The following is a 24,504-nucleotide window of genomic DNA, read 5'->3' as shown; positions in this document are numbered from 1 at the left end:
TGTTTTCTGTTAAACTAAATGTGAGAAATATCACATCTGAATATCTCTTAATATTTTAATTTCATTGAAGATATTAGTTATCAGGTCTTGAAATGTCAGTATTCTGGCAGGCCAGCATGTGTGACAAGAGAAAATGGGAAAAGATATATTACAAGGGAAACCCAAGAACATGGTCCTATAACGATCATATAATTGATGTAATTAGATGTCTTTCCTTCCCCTTCATTAATCAAAGTGTGTCAAAATGACTGCCACAGACATTCAGTCTGTCGTTCATTGTATGGTACACTCACACAGGTTTTTTTGTAATTATTCTATGCATAGAGAATGATTGTTCTTAGGTCTTTCAGCTATATATCCTTCAGATTACATACATTTTTAAAAATTCTTTACATATATACTCTTTATAAATGTATTTTCAAACATTAAAAATAAACACCAATAAACCATTGAACAAGCTGAGCACCTGTGATTCATGCCTATGATCCTAGCTACTCAGGAGGCTGAGATCTGATGATTGCAGTTAGAAGTTAGTCTAGGCAGGAACATCTGCGAGAGTTTCATCTATAATTAACTACCAAAAAAAAAAAAAAAAGCCAAAAGGGGAGCTGTGGATCACGTGGTAGAGTGTTAGCCTTGAGCAAAAAAGCTGAAGGACTTTGCTCAGGACCTGTGTTCAAGACCCAGGACCAACACAACAACAAAAACACTAAACAACTTAGTGTTTTGACTACACATTTCCTTGGCGAAGTTAGCCAGATTTCTTACATTGTATATTTTATTGTGAGTCTAAGAAGTATGTCTACTTTGGTAGTTCAAGAACAAAATAAATCCTCTCTCACATTGTATGTAATCCTTAATTTCTATTCAACCTTTATGAGATGTAGGGTTATGACCTGAAAATTTCATGGTCATATCCCCATTTCATATAAATGCTCTAGCAATAATGTTCAAACAATCTGTACACAGTCTTTTCAAAGGGATAGGAAGGGGAAACAAAGGAGGAGGCAACAATGCTTGATAAGAAATGTACTCATTATTTTGCCCATGTAATTGTAACCCCTCTGTATGGTATTTTCACAATAAAAAAAGAAACTCTTTTCATATATATTACTTCATAAATACTGGTCTGGTTTGAAATATGTAGAACAAGAGACATCTTCACTGAATGATACTTTCAAGGACCAATGGCTCATAAACAAAATGAATATATATGAATAATTGGAAGCAATAATCACATTTCAATGATGAGATTAATAAAAGTTACTTAAGTGTAAACATATATATGTAAAAATACCACCAATTTTGAAAAATTAGTAAAAAAAATCAATAGGCCCAATGATAAATCTCTTTTCTATTCTATTACAAATGAACATCCTATAAAATGTTGGTCCTAAAATGCCAACTCCACTAACAGCTTTATAGTCTGGCAGACAAACAGATTCCATACACATGGAAAGGGAATGTTATTGATGAGCCATGTTAAAGCCTCTCACAAATATTGAGAGTAATACAAATCACTTAAAAAATTTATTTGAATGTAGGCATTTTTGGTTATAAATATCACTTATAATAAGAGAACAGTAGATTTTAATGCCTTAATGATGCATTTATTTGAATGCAAGCATTTTTTGATTATATCACTTATAATAAGAGAACAGTAGATTTTACTGCCTTAATGATACATTTGCATATCCAAATAAGAAAATTCTCTTTCGCTAGTATTTTTACATATAATACATGTTTACTGGTTCAATCAACCTCATGTAAACTCGTGTCATAGACTTTATAGCTAAGATCAAAAAGCTCCTTTAAAAACATCTACCTTTTAAAAAGCAAAGTAATGCTGTCCCCAAATTATACTTCTTCAGAGAGCTATGTCTTGTCAGTATTTAATATATACTTCTACCTCATACTTGAGAGTGGAGGTTAAGTTTACTGATAAGGAAGAACGCAAATAGGCGACATTAAATTTTAGACTATCAGTAATTTCTTCCCTTTTTACGTTCATGAACACAGTCACATATATGCACAGACACTCTACATCCTATCCTAATATCAGCAGTTAGCATAATATAGCAATAATAATCTTCTCAAATAATAATCTTCTCAAATGCCTATTATCAGGAGTAATGACAAATTTAACTCAAATTCTTTAAAGTTTTCTCAACTTCAACACTATATCAATTTCTTTGACAATAGTACAGGTTATTTACCCTGTCCTAGCCTGCCCTTGCACACTTAGGGTAAATACTAGGGATCCAGGCAAATTCTTTGAGACGTGCTTATTGATACCTATATAGAGTTTTATGATTATTTACTTATGGGCTAAATTGGGCACAAGCCCAATTTAACAGCAGAGATTTCTCAAATTAACTCTAAAGTATACTTATACTTGTAAATATAAAATGTAGTTTCCTTTTGGATAGCAAAATTAATGTAAAGACTTGTACTCTTAAAATTTGTTCAACATAATAGAGTGCTCATAATAATCTACTGTAATTGACCAGATTGGATATATAATATATAATCTGGGGTGTTTTACATCTAGGATGTTTTGTAATACTTTTCTATCAAAGTCAACTTATAGATTACATGAGCATAAAATGTAAAAATTCATTTCAAATAAGCATATTCGGCTTATTTATTTAAACCAAGATTGAACAGTAATTAATAGACTGATAAGAACACATATCTAGATTCTAAGTTTCATGCTTCTATCATATCAGAATTTTTCTGTAACCAGTATAGATTATTGGTAGTCAAGAGTAAAGAGGAATTATTGAATGAGAAGACACATAATTAATGGTCAAGTTTTTTAGGTAACAATATATCATGGCCACTCATCACTTGTTAATCTGAGATTATAATCAGGGTTATGCTAGAAAATAGTCAGATCAGCTGGAGGGTGATTGTTCTATGATCACCACTTCCTATAAAGGTAATATTCAGATTATTTTATTTTGTAATTATATAACAGTTCATTTAACTCAGGAAGGGATGGTGTAAATTCCATAGAGAAAAATCTCAAAGGCCACTTTTTTCAGGTAAATTCTTTCCAGAAAACAGATCAGAATATAATATTACCAATGGATATAAATAATGACAAATCTATGCTATTGAATAACTAAATAACTTTTTTTTGCTTTAATTGTGCAGTGGGAAGTCATGTTATATCTGGCCATTGTTTGCTCATGGAAATCCATTTTCCTAATTTCCAATCTGTTCCTGTAATCAGAAGCAGCTTCTGGTTTTTCTTTTTCTAACATACTCTTCCAAGACTTCATTATAGACTTATTTATAAATTCTCAGGACTGGTGAGAATTGTTGTATTATGTATAATATCCACAGACCATTGAAGTTCTAATAATTTCCACATATCTTTAAGCCTTAAATTACCCTACATTGCTCAGGAAATTCACTTTAAAGAACACTTTAAATTTCCATCATCCAAGTTTATTTCTACTTCCAATGTGGTGTCCACTAGAAATACAAATCACATCCTAACTAGAAAAAAGAAAGATAAATTTTTAAAAATCTCAAACGGATTGATTTATTCTCTTACTGAGGCCTTTTTTACTCCTACCGATCTTGCCCAATACAGGTATGCAGGGTTGAAATGATGTTTGAAAAAAAAAATCAACTCCATTTGTGAAATATAATTTACAACCTAACATGTATCTGGGGATAAAATTATTCCTCTACTTGCATTCAAATAAGTCATCAAAATTTATTGCACTATCAACAAGTCTTCCTGGTAACATTAAGGAATATGATATGCACTTTCTTCCATATAACATTCATTTTCAATAATTCTATCTTGAGTGTTTCTAAAAAATATAATTTAAAAAGTGAATCTCAAAATTTCTAATAGTGCCTTCTGTCTACCATCTTTTAAAACATCTTTGAAAATAAATTCATTTCCATAATGTAACATGCATTCTGTCCTAATGAATTGCTTAGATTAGTTCAGAGTCACATTTTACCAATTATTAACTCAACTACTGAAATTAAAAATAATGCCTAAACTTTGTCACAGAAGTCACTACTTGCTACTCTTTATTTTACTTCCGTAAGTATGAGACTTTACTTTCAACTCCTTAAAGCTCAAACATTCTAGCTTTCATAAATAAACCCAACTTGATAAAACTTAACAGGTGATAGAAATAAGTTTTACTTTAAATAACTCATTGCCTCTATTCATTGACATCAAAGAGCCCTCACTATGAAAAACTTCATATATAAAATTGTCACTCATGTCCAAAGAACTTTTTTTCCCCCCAGTGGTCCTAATCTTCACCTTTCTATACCAAGCCTTCAAATCCACTTAGAACTCAATCAAGAACTCTATCAGATAAATTACATTACTATAATCTACACAAGAACATAAACATTTTGATAGAAAATATCACATTTTTGTCAACATAAATGGTAAACTATCAAATGAATTACTATAATTTACATTATTTTAAAATTTAGAAACATTCAAATAGTTAATAAAAACAAAATAGCTCTAAAATTACATATATTGATTATAAACTTACCATAAGCTCACAGGTTTGGAATTCAAAAAAGTTCACCACCCTGAGACCTAGAAAAATAAAACCCCAAGTATTATTTTAACACTAGAATTCAAATATTAATTCAAACCTTGTTAAATGTTAGTGATCCAATATTAAGAGAAATTTTACTATATGAAAAATTAGTGTATATTTAACAAAGTTTTGAAAAAAATATTTGTCAGATGCAGCATAACTCAACTCACATCAAAGTATTGTGATTTAATATTAATTTGGGCTTCTAATGAAGCTTTTTTGTGCTACCTATAACAAGCAAGCAGAAAATGTTTAGGATTTCCTTGTTTTCTGTGAGATACAAATATAGTAAATGGATACAAATTTCATTTTTATGTTATTTTACAGAGATTTCTCTCCTTCAGTTATCCTACAATACCAATAATGCACACATTCATATACAAATACACATATGTATGCATGGGCACACATGATTATCAAACCTATCACTTTATGTATCATCATATATCCTAAATTACTGATGGTATTTTATATAATAAAACCATTGTCTTTATACTATAAATTTATTATCATCATTCAACTTTACTTGATACCTACAGTATTTTTCTAAAAGTTTTGTTGAGTCAGTGGTACTAATACCTCAACGAATATTTTTAAGATCTTAAATTTTCTTTAATTTAAGTAGAGATATTTTATATGAACAAAATAAACAAATTGGAGGTTTAATCTCTGTCTGTAATGAAGAAATTTACTTGTAAACTCCAGAAAACTTATGAATAAATGTGCCATTAAAGCAGGTACTCCACTAGTTAATTGACTAGTACTCTAATAGTTAATTAACTACTTCAATCTAATCAGAGAATTAATGACCAGTATTATTTTAGAAGTTATATTTTGCTTACCTACCTATCTATGCAATTGTTTCAACTGGTTGCTTCCAGAATCAAAGGAAACAATATATTGCATCATTTTCTGACAAAAGAATATTTAACTGGGCATGGTGGTGCTCCCTTGTAAACCTAGCTACTTGGGAGACTGTATCAGGCAAGTCAGGACATAAAAGTTCATAAGACATCACCTCAACTAATGGCCAAGTACAGGGGAAGCATAATATTTGGGGACATTGGCCCACATTTATCATGCCAAGTGACAAGGGAGAAGCACAAGTAGGAGGAGCACAGCTCAGCCCCCACCCCAGGTGAAAAGAGAGGGGGGAGAGAGAGAGAAAACAGAGACAGAGACAGAGACAGAGACAGAGACAGAGACAGAGACTCTACCTTGAAAATAATCAATGCAAAAATGGCTTAGAGTGTGGCTCAAGTGATAAAATGTCTAACAAGAAAAGCCATAAATTCAGTCTTAACACCATTTGTGGAAAGTAATTAAAAGTATTTAATTCCTAGGTGAGATTATTGTGAAAGTGGATTTTATACTAAGAACAACTTGAGAAATGGAATAAGGTATCACCAATATGCAGGTCTCTATATACAACATTGATTGTTCTTATTCTCCTAACTGAAATGCGCGTGTGCAATTCAGTCTTGAATACTGACACACAGGCTTCTTGGTCAAAATGACTGAGCTAAATAGGGGCAAGGATTTGACTGTAAACAAAGTCACATGTCTCAATGTCATTTCTGGGCATCTCTCCCCATTCTCAATGGTTTTTTTCTATGTCCCTCACATTTATAAATCCCAAATCATATAGCTTAGCCTTGTGAATCTCCCAAATTCATTTCTCACATATCGCTTTCTGTTTTCAATATGCCTGTAGGAAGAAGGATGGCAAAATGATTCCATATCTTCTTTCCATTGATACTTACTAAAGAAAAGCATCTTCCAGGATTCTGTATCTTACTACCTTATGTATATAACTGTAACCCCTCTGTATATCACCTAGATAATAAAATTAAATTTTAAAAGATGCAAAATCCCCTTACCTCAAATCATCATAGGGACTTTCCTTCCTGTTGTCAAGTGGTGAAGCAAGTACAGTTTTTATGAAATAAAATATTTTAGGTGTTAGACTCAATATTGGACTGAAGCTAAACACTATCGCTGTGGAATAAATGTCCTAGCTAGATCCACATATTTAAACTTTGAATTGTTATTTTATTTTTTTAAATTAAAGTCAAGCTTTCAGCTTTTGACATAATTCAGAAATAACTATTTCTTTTTAATTTGTTTTAGCATTATCAGATGTGAGATTACTCCTGCAGGCACTGTGTCTCATATTTGCAATATTAAATTGATGCTTTTAACTGAATAATAGAACTCCAATACAAAAAGCACACAGGGAGATTTATGTCCTCTAGCCACATCTAGAATACTTATCTATACTTGAAAGTGAATATGTAGATATTCATAATAAATCCAAAGGGCATGCTTATTTGTTTTACTGACATTATTACATTGATTAGATATAGTGGGTGTGCAGATTGGAAGCCACTTGTTCCTATTTAAGTTTTATTAAAGGTATTTGACTTCTTAGTTTCCTAAGGCAAGTTCCAAGCCAGAAGTGTGCACTGGGATTTACTTAAAAAGGAAAGAATAATTTTAATATGATGTACATACATACTTTTCATGGAAAGGTTTGTGATGAAGGACCAGTTATTAAACTGTCAATGACATTAGCTCTGGGTTAGACTTTAATTCTTGATGTACTTCAAGACATTTTATTTCATATGAGATGCTAGCTAAATAAATCTAATCAAATATATTTCTCTCATTTGCCCTACTTATCTTTGGAGGTGTAACCATTTAGAAGTACTCAGGCTACATAAGCTAAGTTAATCAATCTCAAGAAATTATAGGCAATTTGCACCATAATTTAGAATTACAATTCTGATATCTTAAAACCTATAAACTCAAAGGAAGAATGTTTCATATCTGTTTATGTTATTGATAAATTAATACAGAAATCTTGAAAACGTGTTTTAGATAATACCTCAACAGATAAATCAAGGCAATTGATGAATTTTCTGGACACACAATTCTGCTTTGGAGAAATTCATAGAAATAATATGTCAGATAATGATTTCTCTGATGTTAAAAAGAATCATATTGCTTTCTATCATCTTAGTTTGATTTTGAAAATTTATATTTTCTGTGTGCAGCAGTAGTTGGATATTAACATGGAAATCTTAAAACAATAAACTTCAAATAATTTCAAACAAGACAAATATTTTAATAAGTTGTGGAGCAAAAATATACCCTAATTTTAAGTTAACTCAGAATTTCAGCTAAGTGATATACCTGAATATGACAGTCCTAGTGGACAATGTGTCATGCACACAGTCCATGCTAAGCAATGAACTGGTCTATTTCATGTATTATTTCATTTGATTTTCATAATTATATTCTTGTCTTAAAGATAAAATTGAGCCATGAAAGTCTTGTTTTATTCATAAGGGAGAGTGATTTCAGAAAGTATGTTTTTAACCATCATTCTTATCATCTCCAGGTGATATTTATTCATTGTTCAATTTTAATGAGTACTATAATTGACTGCATGTGCTCATTGTTCTTTTTAGATTTAGGGGACATGTAAGTATGCATTTACTGTATGTGTAATACTACCTTAGTTGGTTTGTTTTAAACAATAAATCATTTAATATTTATTGAATGCGCACTCTTCGCCAGAGAGAATGTTATAATTTAGTTCATCTAGTAAGTCACATGGTTGTATTTTACACACAAACTCACCTATTCCATAGTTAGATACAATATAGAGATTCCGTTAGGGAGGAGGAGATGTGAAAAAACTTAGAGGTTTCCATTCTAGCTTATTTAGAAAGCAACTTGGAAATTTACCTTTATAAATCCAAGCAAGGAATTTCAGGTTTGAAATATATCTACAAAAATAGATAAATTAAAAATGGTCTAGCCTTACAGTTCCAGCATATAGTTACTAAATTTAGGTAGAGACATGGAAGAACAAGAGGGAATGTGAACAGTATCTAAGATCAAAGACCACCCTGGACAAGATTCAAAGCCAGCCATCAATACCCAATGGCAACTGATCTATCTTTACAGCCTTCCGAAAGGGCACAACAGCACTATTGCCCTAAGGGTGGCCTTACAAGGCTACACAAAGGATGCGGCTGATGTTTTCAGACTTCCGACTTGCATAATAGATATAAAAATAGAAGTAAGATATCAAAAAGGAGCTTTAAACCACTTATCTTGTTGCAATCTGTGAGGGCAGTAATTAAAAAAGTAGTAATATACCTTTAATAAGCTAAGTTTATGCATATTAAGCTCTATCTTTCCCTGGCACTCCTTTCATTTCTTTCGGATAAATATTTTAATACTCCAAATTAAGTTTTGTTTTTTAAATCCTTTTTAATTAGGGACTTATTTGTTCTTTAAAGTATTCAGTCATTGTCAGAACACCTGTTAAAAATAATTGGAGAATAATTTCCTCATGGACTTGAAATGCACAAAAATTATACAACCTCTTAATATATTTATGGCTTTTGCATATTATGTATTCATTCCATTTCCATGCTGTATGTGTGTTGATGGCAATGAGGCATAGTTGATACAGTAAAAAGAAGAAACAAAGCAACACATGGAATACATGTTTTTTGTTTCTTGGTGTGCATTTATATGTTCACATATAAAAAAATATTCAAAATGCAAGCTGAGTCTGTTTAGTTCATCCTGTGTGGCACGAAACTGAACATTATTTGATCTTAGGACAAAAGAAGTAAACACAGTAAATTATTTAACATGGGAAGATTTAGGCATGGGCAATCAATCTGAAAATTTGTTCTCCTCTAGCCAAAACTCTGGAGGTTTACATTCCCTTCCTCATTCCCCAAAATTGCAAGGAATTATCAATTTCCTAGTAACAGCAATGGATTTCTTTCCCCAGAGTGAGCAAGTAAAGAGAGACACAATTAGTTTACTTGAGGCATTGCAGGGCTAATGCAATATCAGTAGCCACAGGATCATATGGTAATACAATTAACAAGAATAAAAACTTCATTGAATTTTTACCAGTTGCTTTCAGAGAAGGAGAGTTTCTGGTACTTAGCCAGATGGGAGTGTTCACATTAATTTTAATGGAAACTCAAGGTTTTATTTTTCATTTCCTTTTCTTTACTGGAGCAAATGCAAGGAATGCATATATATATATATGTATATATATATATATATATATATATATATATTTACACAGACACAAAGACACATATACATACAAACATACATACATACATATGTGCATGGCTATGTATACCAAATAGCTTATATGTTTTTTGGGTCTCTGCAAGGGTTTGAATACTGTACACCATCTTTGAACAAAGACTAAAGGGATTGTTTTCTTGCTTGGATCTTCTGAGAGATTGTGATGAGAAAGGGATTTGAGGAGGAAAGGAATGCCTCCCAGGAAAATTTGGATAATGTAGGAGGTAGTCAGCCACTTCAGATTACCAAGTAGCCATAGGGAAAAAATGCCAAGTAACTGATTTTGAGGCTTTGTCACAGAGTACCCTGTGAGCTTAGAGAATATGCCAGGAAAGGGGGGACTATCCTAAGTTTCAAAACGAAGGGAAACCAAAATGAAGATGATTGAGGAAGCTGAATTATTTTCGGTGCCACTGTTAACCATCCTTAGAGTGAGGATCTCCAGTCACCCAATGGTTGCCATTAGAAAGCTTTCCTTTCTCCATAGAGCATTCACCCACTGATTTTGTGGCAGATGTATCCTTTTGATGACTTAGTTCAGTAACCTTTTATTACCCAATGGGGACACTCTGGCTCCAGAACACCTAAAATACCTATAACTTGAGGATAAGGAGATTGGAGTGTTGTGTAGCTATTGCTTCAGGATCGCACCACAACACTTTTCTGAGGACATTGGACAGTGGTTAAGGATGTAGTTATTTCAAGTCTGTAATATCTCTATTGTATTAAATGAATCATTTTGGAATAAAGATCACTTGATGAATTAAAGCCAGAAATCATTTTAAAATAAGCACACAAAGATAAATAAGTCAGAGACATTTCCTAAGATAACACAGTTTAGAGAGTTTTGTGACTTCTCTAGATGGGTAAATAATACATTAGCTGCAAACTAACATTCTGGTTAGCATCTGTAAGGAAGGATTTGATTCTTTGTTCTGGGTGTGAGTACATGATTGCACATATACTTTTACAGAATATCTGTCTAACAAGAATAGCATATTTTTGACTATATGTAAGCAAACTACCTATGTATGTACATGTATAAGTAAAGAAGGACATATGTGTACACTATTGGTTATTAGGCTTAAGTAATTTAGATACTTTCTATATAATTATAATGTAATATTATTATAATGTAATATATGGGTTCAAATGTCACCTTCAAAAGGAGTAATATTAAAGTCATCTTTAGTAAATATTTTGAGCAAGAAGCTTGCTAAAGTAAACAGCATATAAGCAGAATAATTTCTAAAGAAAAATAAGACTTGTCTGTGTGTACTGCATGTCCTACATGGACATGTGAGTGTGTGTGTGTATGTGTGTGTGTGTGTGTGTGTGTGTGTAATGAAATATTGAGAGGTACCCTTTGTATTTCCTTAATGGTTCTTGGAAGAATGATCTCATACTGCATTATTTTTTCATTTGTTCACTCTGTGGAAAATGATATCTTTTTATTTAGCAAGGTCAACTGGCATTGTTAATACACAAAAATATTTTTAAATCATCACTATCACTGCATATATCATTTGTGATGTTGGCCTCATTTTCCAAGGCTACCCAAACGTGCAAGAAATGATTGATTGCTACTGCTCTTTCAGATGATGCAGTTACAAAAGGCTAAATCATAAAGTCTAAGATGAGATTAAATATTAAAGACTTTATTATGCCTTGTCTATAACCTCACTGGTACCTAAATATACTGTTAAGCTTTTGTGTATGAATAGGACAGTGCACAAAACTATTGTTAAATTCATTGTGAATAGTTGAGAATAGTGAAAGATAAAACACATTTGTCCCTCGACTTAAAATAACATGCAGAATTGAAATAACCACATATGATAATATCTATACATTGCAAAATGGATACACAAAGCTAGCCATTAGTATATTTGTTATCTATTATTCTGATCTGAAATACTGAAGTGGCCAGAAAAGTGTAACATGGGACCAGGGAGAGAAGACACACGACTTGCTTGTTAAAGAAGCTCTGGGTGAGAAGTTCAAGGTAGTCTCTGAAAATTAATGAAAGTAACTGCGAAGAGGGAATATGCTGAGTTTTTACTACTATGGGGATAGGCTGCCATGGATGACAGAAGAGAAAGTTTCATCTCAGTAGTGCAACTTCACAGTAAGACACAGAGGTGGAATAAACAGAGGCATTAGATGCATATTCATGTAAGAAATCTGAATGTAAAATAGAGATGTTGACAATAGTATATTAAACAGAATGGAGTATATTAAGTTCTAAATAAGCAGTGTTGAAAGACTGTAATCTTGCCTTAATTTTCTTTCATAATCTAGTATTTTATTATTTACTATTTTTCTTATCACCATTTTTCAAATAAAAGCTTAAATGCAGAAAAATCTAGATTCAGGATCTTTCTGTTGGCAAGCTCTCCTGCCTCAGGTTCAGGGCTTATGGGACGGTGTGGCTTGCACAAACTGTTAAGTGGTTAATACTGGTACTGACACTGTCCTTAATACCCAAATCCTCAAATAGGAAGCCCTGGCTTGTAAGGCCATCAACAGTGGTACATGAAATGAGAGTAGAAGTTGCAGAAATCAGGAAATGGCTCCTCTAGGTGGACATAATTCACATCATGGAAGATTATGGCTCCTCTTCCACTGCCTTAGACTGCATCAGCCACCTGTGGCATACTACCTACCACCTGTCCTACTGTACACAGTGTCAATGTTGAATTACATATTCTTAGAAATTATTTCTTTTATCAGAAGCCCCATTCCACTTTATTAAAGTAGTAGCAGGAAACACACACAAAAATAGCAGTAGCAGCAATAGTATCTGTAATCCTATATATTAAGGAGGGTAAGATCATGAGAATCCAGGTTCAAAGCCAAATGGAGGGGAAAAAGTTTACAATACTTATCAGCATGATGGTCTATGATGGTCACTCAAGATATGGAAGAAAACTTAAAGAGGATCACTAAAGTTTAGGTCAGCCTAGGCAAAAGAACTTATTTTGGAAAAAAAAAACCCAAAGCACCAGCTACTTTGAATATTGATAACCGAAGGGACATGATTTAAAGCCAACATGAGTAGAAAAGTCCATGAAATTCTATCTTCAAAACAATTAGCCCAAAGCCAGGTTGGTATGACTCAAGTGGTAGCACCAGCCAAGCCAACAAGCTTAGTAAGTATGAAGTCCTGAGTATAAACACCTAGTACCAGCCAAATTTTTGTTATTTTAATAAAAGAATTAAATGCTTAATAAAAATATAAAAATATACAAAAAATTTGAGTAAATAACTTATAGTTCATTTAATTCCTTCCTTATAACTCTCTTTTAAGTATTGAAATTGTTTGTTATAACCCACATAGACATTTATATCTTTGTTTTATATTATTTCTTTTTTTCATTACTGGTAAATATTATCTATCTGGTATCAGTGATGCTAAGAACTACCAGTGAACTACAGCTTAAATGCCACTTCCTCATGGCCTCATATTCCCCATGCTAATCTTCTTTACAATGCCTTACAGTACATGATTATACAAAGGGTGGCTTGAGTTTTAGTCCTGCTCTCTTCATTTCCAAGTCATCTTGAACAAATGCTTGTACTAGGGTTTGAACTCAGTGTCTGTACCTGATTTACTTTTCTTTCCCATATCTCTTCCTTGAGCACTTGAGCTTTGCTTCCAGTATTACCTTTTGCTGTTTAATTAGAGATAAATCTCTAATTAAATCTCCAACTTTTACCTGGGCTGGCTTCAAACTTCAGTCCTTAAGATCTGAGTTGGTAGGCTTACAGATAAGCAGGGTGGAGGTTCCTCAAACAGTTAAACATAGAATCACTTTGTGACCCAGCAATTTTACTCCTGGGAATTTATCCATAAGATCACAAATATATAGGATAGCCACCATTACAACCATGTTCATTGAAGTACTATTCACCATAGTCAAGCTACAGAATCAGTCTAGATACCCCTCAATGGATGAGTGGATCAAGAAAATGTGGTCTATATACACAATGGAATTTTTCTTATCAGTTAGAATATTATTATATCATTTTTAATGGAAAGAGCTGGAAAAAATTATGTCAAGTGAAGTATGTCAGACCCAGAGAGACAAAGTAAATGTGTTGGGTGGTGTGTAAGTGTATATAAATGCATTAGTTAAAATATGGTAGACTCAAAGGAGAAATCAAATAGGGTAATAGGAAAACTCAGAGTTCAATAAAAGAAATACCAGGAAACAAGTGCTTGAAATGAATGGGGTGGGGTTGAGTGGAGAGGGATAGACAAATGAATAGGAGAACAGTAACTGTGAAGTTATCATTTAAATAGCCAGCAACAACAAAATAGAATAGAATTATAAAATAATCTAATTCTAATTATAATAGTTTTGGTGTGCCACACTGGCCTGTAATAACAAGGGTTATCTACTTCAGTGTGAGAAAAAACTAACAATGTCTTCACCATCATAGAGGAAGGTATCACAAACATTATTCTTATTTTTTTTGTTTGATTTTTTGAGACAGGTTTGTGCTGTGTAGTCCAGGCTTGCCTCTTATTCACTATGTAGATCAGGTTGGGATCAAACTCACAATCTTCTGAGTGGTCTGATTACAGGCATGCAACACCATACCTAGGTACAGTGTTTGTCCATTGCATGTTCAGTCCTATCTGAAGCCATGAAGCCTCTCCCACAGGAAAACAGTGGTAACCATTTTTGAGCTTCTTTTAACTGTTTTCTTATTATTTTCAAGCTGAGCTCTATGATACTTTGCAGAAATGTTTGTCAGTTTTCAGTCAGTGGTAGACAAGATAGCTTTCTATAAGAAATTTAATGAAATGTACTGAAATTTAATGAGAAGCTTAGAATGCTGGAACATATTTTTCTTTCCTAAGAAAATCTAATCTATCTTCCCCATCTTACCAGTCTGCCTTCTAAATAATGGCTGTGATGAAGATGTATCCTATTTCTTTTTGTACCACTTTTACATTTCATGATAGCCTTGCTTGCTAGGGTGACTTTCTTTTTGGTATCTTTCTTTTCTTCTATTCTCTTTGTTTTGCTTTGTTGTGGTTATACTTGGTGTATCTAAAATGATCAGCCATTGGTAATGAGGACTGGATATTTTCGTTGAGAAATAGACCATACATATGAGAGAAAAAGCACAATGCAAGATGATAAACAACAAAATAATGAAAACCAATTACCCAAGCAAACAAAGGAAAAGCAGGAGTATTACACCAAGAAAATAATGTCAATTTTGTGTGTGTGACTGTTTGTGTTTTTTAAATGCACACAGAATTTGGAATTTACTTGCTATATTAATATTTGTTGCAATTACTTTTGATTAAAAAATTCTTTTTATGTGCTCAAGGATAAAGCTTAGTGAAGTATAAAAATCCATTTGCCCTTAATTACACTTTTATTCCAAGCTGAAACTTTATATTGACAGTTGTTTTTTCCTGGGAAATGGTGGCTTTGACCTCTACACTCTGTAGCTGCATCACAGAAGTGTCTGTGGAGCCATATGAGTAATAAATACATGAGCATTGTCAAATCACAGCTTAGTGCTAGAAAATGATAAAAAAGCATGCACTATTATTTTTGAAAGAACGGAGTTAAGGGTGGTCAGATTAGAAATGCCAGGCTGTTAACCCAAAATTCACATTCTTGTGTTAAATATATTTATTTATCACAAATTTATTATTAATTCAAGAAAAAATAAGGAATATTTCAGTCCCAACATTCTATATGCAGTACTGAGCAAACTAGACAATGAGCATTTCTCTGGCAGAAGAGACATCACAACAGGTGGTATAGATAGTAACACTAAATCCATGCACAAATAACTTCTGCAAGCAGGTACACGGTGAGAAGCGGTACAAAAGATCCAAGGCTGGGAAAAAAAAGGATTTGGTCCTATAGGTGAATATGATGGTTTTGAGGAGTATATCTGTAAATACTCAGGCCATCATAGATCTGTGAATTCTATATTTCATACCAATATATATGTAAACATGATTTTCAATGTAAATGGGAGAACTATTGTGTGTTTCCATATTAAACTTCTACACTGAAAATCCACTGTTTTTACCAGTGGATATTATTTTTCACAAAAGTTGGAAAAATTGTTTACTTCTTTCCTATTATCTTTGCTTTTGTTTGGTTTATTATTTTTTTATTACAATTTCTATTACTGGTTATAGCCCTAGGTTTTGACTTGGGGCTAATGCTTCACAGATAGATGGTCTACTTGAGCCATAACCTCAGTCCCATTTATATGATTAATAATTTTGGCAAATTTTTAGTAATACTTTTTAATTTTACCATTTAATATTAACAATTTAACTAAGAACTACTTGGAGAACACTACATTGTCATTAAAATATTTGTATTTATTCTCAACTTGAAAAGTATAAGTGATAAAATTCATGAAAGAAATGATTATTGTTTCCTCTTCTTAAAATTTAGCTCCCTTCAATTTAGATGATGAACTTAAAAACCTTCAGTATGATCCTAACTACTAAAATCATCAAAATATTGAATTTTTGCTTCTAAATTTATTGTCTTCAAAAACAATCTATCCAAAAAGTGTTAATGACATAGTGATATAATAATTATCAATTCTTTTCAAACACTTATGATTGTGTTATTGTTCCATAATACATATCTAAATTGTTATAGTAATACATGCATCAAGGAAGTGTTATCAGAGTTAAATAATACAAAGACAAAATTACAAATAAGTGGAAAATTATTGATTCTGCATATATCTGTATTTCCTTTTTATAAATTTCTATTTTTATTCTTAACAAAAATGTACATCAAAGAATTCTCTGCTAAAATGACCTGTAGTTTCTTAAGTGTTTATGCTTCCCAGTCCATTTTGGATAATCTGCGAAATGTTCCTTCACTGAAGTGATCTTCCATTGTTTTTTTATTCACTGATCTTCCATTGCTTTTTTATGAGGGAGACAATAGCAATTATTAGAATGTCTCAAAGACATTTCTATGTTAATGATTCAACAACTACCACCTGTAAATCTAAATAATGTGAATGGCAAAATTTTCCATGAGAAATTATGTCTCTAATGAACTTTACAACTTGGGGGTGATGGGAGTTTGGGGGGAGGGAAAGCAGGAGAAAACAAGGGTAACAATGTTCGATAAGAATTCTGCTCATTTCCTTACTTATGTAACCCTAACCTTCTATATATCACCTTAAGATTACCTAACTGGCTATCATATATGAAAAGGTCTAGTTGTAGCATAATACAGGGAATAAGAGCATGGTGGGGAAAGTTGTTTTTGCAAAGAAATAAGTCATGATGGAACTTACTTATTAGCACAATTACTAGGTTAATACTATAAACATTGGTAAAAGGGAAGTGGTAAAAGGGAAACAGGCCTATGTAGGACAAATTGCACAGATGAGATACTTCTGAAAAGCTAAATAGCACAACTGAACATCAGCTGATGTCTGTGATCTGACACCTATGTTTTGTCCAACGAGGCAGGAAATGAATAAGAGGCTGAGCTTCCTTCTTCACTCGGATTGTCAAAAAACCAACACATGGTCCCACCTGAGTGTGGCAGCATAGCCTGGGCAAATCCGCCAGTGCTGACAAGTCTAAAGAACAGCCTTTAAACTCACTTCTGTTGACCCAATTTTCAGAAGCACATGGAACAACCAATAAGGTTCCACAAGCCACAGTGGATTATGAAATATCTAGAGATTCAAGGAACTTTAGGGAAAAAAAATAACTACTTTTCTACAATGTAATTTAAGTACCAAAGAAGAAATACAAATCATTAGAAAGTCATCAACTTAAATAATTTTGTATTCTTTTTAAACTTTTGTCTCAAAATAATCAAAAATATTTTAATTGCTACTTATTCATCAGTGTCCCAGTCATTGAGACTGGGAATGACAGGATGATTCCCCTTGAACACATGTAAAAATGAATATTTATCTTAATGATTAATCCTCAGGCAAGATCCAAGCCCTTTCAAAACAAAAAGTGTGTCCAGTGTCTGTTCAACACCCATGTCAATGAAAACACAGAGTATGCAGAATTAACTAATTCAACACATAAAATATGCTTTCCTAAATACATTAATGTATATAGCAACAACTTTGAGAATAACATTTCATTTATAGGTATCAGTGGCATTTTAACTAAGTATAGCAAATGTTACTTCTATACTTTTAAATAAATACTTCCTCTTAAAGAATGGTCTTTTTAAGTTTTAGTGTAAGAAAGCATTTCAAATACAAACAAACACTATGGAAAACAAAACTATGTTCCATAGTTTTATTTATTTTTATTTATTTTTGTCAGGTATAGAGTTTGAACTCAGGGCCTGGACACTGTCCTTGAGCTGTTTTTTGCTTAAGGATAGTAGTGTTCTACCACTTGGATCCACAGCTATACCTCCACTTTGAGGATGTTTAATTGGAGATAAGAGTCTCATACTCACAGACTTTCCCACGGCTGGCTTTGAATCCTGAGTATTTAGGATTGCAGGCACAAGGCACCAGCTCCTATCCCATAGTATGTATGTAAGTATGTATGTATGTATGTATTTAGCTAACCCTGGGTTTGAATTCAGGACCTGGGCATTGTCCCTGAGCTTCTTTTAAGGCTAGCATTCTACCACTTGAACTACAGTGCCACTTCTGGCTTTTTCTATTTATGTGGTACTGAGGAATCAAACCCAAGGCTTCATTCATGCTAGGCAAGAACTCTACCACTAAGCCACATTCCCAGCCCTAGTTTTATCGTTTGAACTACATATTTTGCACTAGCCCCACCCATAAACCACTACTGCTATTAGACCTTGTCAAATGTAATCCATTTCCATGGCTAAAACATTTATATTTCTACTTTATATAACATATTTCACAGGTCTTACTCCTAAATGTGGCCAAGAAATATTCATAGCTCATTGATAAAAATACACCACCCCAATCAAAAGCTAATATAAAAAAAATACATAAGGCAATGTAAGTGATAACCAATTTTGTCACAACTTTTTTGTCACCAAGTTTCTCATGACTTTGTTTCAACCAGAGGTTGACCCTGCTGCTATTTAGATAAAATTGAACCAGGCATTCTTGTTCTGAACTACAAAAGAAATGATAGTAAACTTGGATTGTTCCTTTTTTCTGTTTGATTAAAATGAGCAAAGCACTTTATTTTCATGAACCATTTCCCTTTCCTTTTTACATTAGAATTTTAACATAATATTATTTCCCAAAATCTTTGTGGCAATTCTATATTATACTGTGGGATTGCTACAATGTAATCCTCATATTTTTTAAAAGCAAAATTTAGAATTTGCTTGTGGTTCCTGCTATCTATATGAATAATTCTTATGCTAAAAAGAAGTATGTTATTATATTAACTTCTCTTGGAACTATAGGAAATCATCAACAATTGTTCTACAGTGAGTCTCTTTTAAGAACAGCCTTTCCATTTCAACCATAATGGATTTTCCTAGATGCAACCTAATTAAATAGTATATAAAGCTCTAATCTTTCATTTGTGTAGATAACCATAAGCACTATAACAAGAAAATATAGGTGTCATTACACTTGGTCAAATTTACTATTAAAAGACTAGCTAATAGACTTGGGAAAATTTACATCCTTTATCAATGAAGATGTCATTACAAACACACCCTGGAGCTGTTTTGTAAATTTCATTCTAAAATCAAAGTGCATTATCATTATCTGGTTCTGTTTCATTATAATTAGTTTGTTCCTAATACAAAAAGCAATTTCTTTAAATCTTATTACACATTAGAATGAGATCTGGGAATGCAATTTTTATAGAAAATTACAAATATATTGCAGGTAGTTTTTTCTATCACTGCCTGCATATTTTCCACTAGCAAAAAATTCACATAGTTGATATAGAGATTTACCAATATTTGAAAGTTATGCTTTTGATAATGTCTGACAATATTGGAAAATAAAGCTGTAGAGTCTAAATGCTAAGAAAAAGAATATCTTATCATAAAAATGATATGAAAGTACATACTACTCCTGAATTTTAGCCTGTAGAAAGAAGTCTTTATTTATATGGGTCTCTTTAGGGTAAGACAAGACTCCAAAATGGTGGTTGTCTAACATTAGCAAAGCAAATAAAGTCTTTATTAATAGAATAAGTGTGGATAAATACATTTCCTAAAACTGATGATAAAAACTGATAATCAACCACACAGATTGTGTCTGAGAAATTCTCTAAGCCCAGATCTGCCTGCAAGCTATACTATTAAGAATATTGTTTTTGTTTTGTGGTCAAGATTGATAGAGCTATCTAGAAAGCTAATTTTGGTGGAGTATCTGGTTCTCAGAACTTAGAAAAACGTGTTGCTGTCATGTTCCAGAATAGAGAGGTTCAGAAGACTACCCTCAAATGAAAACTACAGCAACTCTTTACACTTAGCTTAGACAGACTGAATGCAATGGGTTATTTATGTATATTGCAGTCATTTGATGGTGATAATTAGAAAAGGAACAATATAACTTTCAGTGATTTTTGTGAACAACTCACAAAAGTTTCCAATCACATAGAGATATGTAGTGATAATTGATTGTCATATATTTTTGTTTTTATGTATTAGTCTTTAATTTGAATAAATCCTTGGTATTGAAGATCACTAGCTTAAAATGTCAAGCTCTTGTTATTTTAGAGGCACTGTTCTGCATGAATTTAAATGAACATTAAAAACAAACTTATTAATATCTGTATTCTACACATGAGGAACTTACTTAGACATGGTGAGCTGGAAGGTGTTCCAAATCTGATCAATTCCTTTGAGAGACAATAAATAGAAAGGGGATAACCCTGTCTATCTGAGCACACTGGAATATATATATATATATATATATATATATATATATATATGCATATATATATACATACATCTACCTATCAATTTATACATATATATATATTTGAAATGCATTTGAAGTGAAGGTTGGCCCCTAGAAATTATGACAAACACTTGTAGCTTTATAGAATCATGTACTCAGCAAGTGCTTTGAGACATGGATGCATTTTTTAATAAGTTCTAAAGTTCTGCCTCAAAAGATCTTCAAGGGTGACCAAGGAAAGGTGACAGGTGCATAGTAAAAAGAAAAAGGGAAATAAGAAAAGGTACAAGACTGAGAATACTCAGATCCCATGCTCAATAGAGTAGAAAGACTGAACTTTGGAAAGCTGTAGACTTGAATTAAGCATGGCCCAAAAATGGGAAAGAGTCAAACTCTACTGCCTAATCAGAAAGATCAAATTCAAATAGCACCTTTGCAACATTGTATTTCCATACTTAAACCATAGTGGCGGTAAAAGTACCTCATAGATTGACAAATAAATACTAAATAAAAAATTTTGTCGGATGAACACATTATTGACATGCAGTTTAGAAGTGCTAGTTACAATAACTACAATAAATAAACTGTTTGGACATGACCTTAAAAGAAACAATTCCTTTTTATTTATTTCATTAGTTTCCATGGGCAATTTTAAAGCCCTTGGTCTATGGATACTTTGTCTTCATTTAAACTGTACAATATTGTAAATATTGTATAATAAAGTCTTGAATCAAGACAGTCCAGTAGGGGTACCTTCTGTTTTTTTTTTTTTTTTTTTTTTTTTTTTTTTTTTTTTTTTTGGGTCCGGTCGTGGGGCTTGAACTCTGGGCCTGGGCGCTGTACCTCAGCTCTTCAGCTCAAGGCTAGTGCTCTACCACTTGAGCCACAGTGCCACTTCCGGCTTTTTTTCTTTTTGCTTATGTGGTGCTGAGGAATTGAACCCAGGGCCTCAGGCATGCAAGGCAAGCGCTCTACCACTGAGCCACCTTCCCAGCCCATTTTTTTTTTTTTTAATGCTTTATTTATTACAAAAAGAAAACAAGTGCCCAAACTCTACGCTAAAGAAAACACTATAATACAACTAAGTGTTGGAGGAGTCAGTGGGAGAGCATGGGAAGGACCCCAGACTTGGACAAAACGTTCCATTGGTATCTAAAAAAAAGTATTAATGATAAACAAAAACCTATCAATGGACTTCAGAATAGACTATCTGCTGTAATGGTCATAGAACAGCAGTAACAGACTAGAAGTTCCTGCAGGCCTGCCTGGAAAACACACACACACACACACACACACACACACACACACACACACACACACGGAACACGTACACACACACACGTACACACACACACAAGCACACACACACACACACACACGGAAGTGTTTTTAAAGCTGAGCTGTTTGCCAGGTGCCAGTTGCTCAGACCTATAATACTAGCAACTAAGGAGGGTCATGGTTCAAAGCCAACCCAGGCAGGGAAGTCTGAGTCTCTTCTAATTAGCAAAAATAAAGAAGAAGAAAAGAAGAAATAAGATGAAAAAGACAAGACAAAGAGGACAAAGAAGACAAAGAAGACAGAGATGGAGACGGAGATGGAGATGGAGATGGAGATGGAAATAGGAGAAGGAGAAGAAAAACAGGAGGAGGAGGAGGAAGAGGAGAAGAAGCAGGAGGGGGAGGAGGAGGAAAGAAGGAAGAAGGAGGAGGAGGAGGAGAAGGAGGAAGAAGGAGGAGGCGGAGGAGGAAGAGGAGGAGGAGGAGAAGGAGAAGAAGAGGAAGAAGAAGAGGAAGAAGAAGAAGAAGAAGAAGAAGAAGAAGAAGAAGAAGAAGAAGAAGAAGAAGAAGAAGAAGAAGAAGAAGAAGAAGAAGAAGAAGAAGAAGAAGAAGAAGAAGAAGAAGAAGAAGAAGAAGCAGGAGGAGGAGGAGGAGGAGGAGGAGGAGGAGGAGGAGGAGGAGGAGGAGGAGGAGGAGGAGGAGGAGGAAGAGGAGGAGGAGGAGGAGGAGGAGGAGGAGGAGGAGGAGGAGGAGGAGGATAAGGAGAAGGCGAAGGAGAAGAAGGAGAAGGAGAAGGAGCAGGAGCAGAAGCAGAAGCAGAAGAAGAAGAGGAAGTAGTAGTAGTAGTAGTAGTAGTGGTGGTGGTGGTCTGAGCAACATTAAGTCCATCATCCCTGATCTAAATACATTTTTCCCTATAAAGTAACCAGTGATCTGTTACGCCATAAGGATCCTTGTCAGAAGACTAATGGCCACTTTGAACTCCACAGGCATTTGGTTAATCGAACATAGCCATGTAGAAGAAGAAAGTTGTTCTTCAGGTTGTTGAAAGAGGTTAACACTACTTCATGCTTACATGTAATTTTTCCAACTTATAATTTTTTCCTCTTCACCTGCTCAGAATGTTTGCCCTGTCCTCAGGTGCCAGCAGTGGCACATGAGCTGACAATATTTGACTTTTCTGTGCTTTCTTACCTACCACTTAAAAAATAGGTTTAGACTAAGATTTAGTAGAGCTTTGCTGATGTTTTAGTAGATTATTCCATATATTACTCACTAAGAATTATCCTCTTTCATGCCTCACTGCCTTGCATTTATAGTCACTGACTTTGCCTATTTTTATTCTTGGTTTTGCAAAAAGAAAAGAGACTTGTCTTTTTCTGATTCTCTATTTTCCCTGCATAGTTATAACATACTAGAACATTGTGATTATGCCTGGTTTCTCAAATTCAAAATTTATTGTGTGGTGCATTTCTATAATCATACTGCAGAAAAAGCAAGGGATTTGAACGTGTGATTTTTGTACATGTACTTTATTTCCTATATTTTCACAGTTACTATACTAAAACCAATTCATCATCAAAGAAAGTTTTAGAAGTTTAAAAATTTGAAAACTCTAGCATATGCTTAAAATAATGAACTTAAAATGAAATTATTTGATTAAACATCAATAAATATTACATGAATTCAGGCTGAAAGTATTTGTATATATCTAGATTAAAAACTCTGAATCTTCCTTTAAAATACTTCTTCACATGGTCTGAAAAAACATTTTAAAAATGAAATAGAAGACTTCAAAAGGTGCACAACAAGTGACACTGTGAAAATGTTGTACATTTGAATTCCTTCTGTGTGAAGAGTAGGTCTGTTTTTGCTGGTATGTTTTTGGTCAATACATCACTTTAAAAGAAAACCTTTAAAATTTTACATTTATAAAGCAGATTTCTAATTTATTAAAAATAGAATTAGGGTAATACATTCTGTCTTGCAAATAAGCAGATGAATATTGGTTGTATCATCTATTCCTAGCATATATATTCCACTTCTCAGCTTTCTCTAATTGTTTTCATTAGTATATGGGTCTTTGTAGATATCTGTGCGAGAGACCATTAACATAGAGATGGAAATATGCCAAACTCTCATATTTATGAGGGTGCAACTCAGTAAATACAAGTATAGAATCCTTCAAGAGGTTTTATAATGTAGACTATTCCAGTGTAAGAGCCTTGATGCAAATAAGGATAATTACCCACTTAGCACTTGAACAACTACAGCATTATGCAGCCATTACACATGTTTTCCAAAAATGTCATATGCAAATATAAAAATGATTTAGTTAAATAACAAAATCAGATATATCACACAGTTGTAGGTAAATGAGTATTGACTTATACTGCAGAAAGGACTCAAAATACATATACACAATCAAGACAGTACTGGGAATGGCAGGGTAGGCACTAAGTTCTTGGGCTAACCTGTGCTAGGAGAGCAATTAATTACAGGACAAAGATTCATATTTCCACATTAATAGCAATTAATTATATTCTCATTAAAATATTTTATGACAAATTAGTGAGATCAGTATAGTTCTTTACAGTGAAGACAGAAAAGATAACTTTTCCATAGGAGTATTGTCTGA

At 33.1% G+C, this 24,504-nt stretch overlaps 1 protein-coding gene across 41 annotated transcripts in view; it reads right to left on the bottom strand.

Moving 5' to 3' along the window:
• Window positions 1-24,504, bottom strand: part of Ptprd (protein tyrosine phosphatase receptor type D) — a 2,013,525-nt gene that overhangs the window by 1,132,651 nt on the left and 856,370 nt on the right. For all 41 annotated transcript variants that reach the window (XM_070033182.1, XM_070033181.1, XM_070033197.1 and 38 more), the window contains one exon: window positions 4,545-4,591. The gene's annotated coding sequence lies outside the window, so the exon portion shown is untranslated. The remainder of the gene's footprint in view (window positions 1-4,544; window positions 4,592-24,504) is intronic.

The sequence above is a fragment of the Dipodomys merriami genome, unplaced genomic scaffold (genome assembly GCF_024711535.1).
Source record: "Dipodomys merriami isolate MVZ:Mamm:240054 unplaced genomic scaffold, mDipMer1.0.p SCAF_22, whole genome shotgun sequence".
Classification (NCBI taxonomy): domain Eukaryota; kingdom Metazoa; phylum Chordata; class Mammalia; order Rodentia; family Heteromyidae; genus Dipodomys; species Dipodomys merriami.
This window is presented reverse-complemented; position numbering and strand designations above follow the sequence as displayed.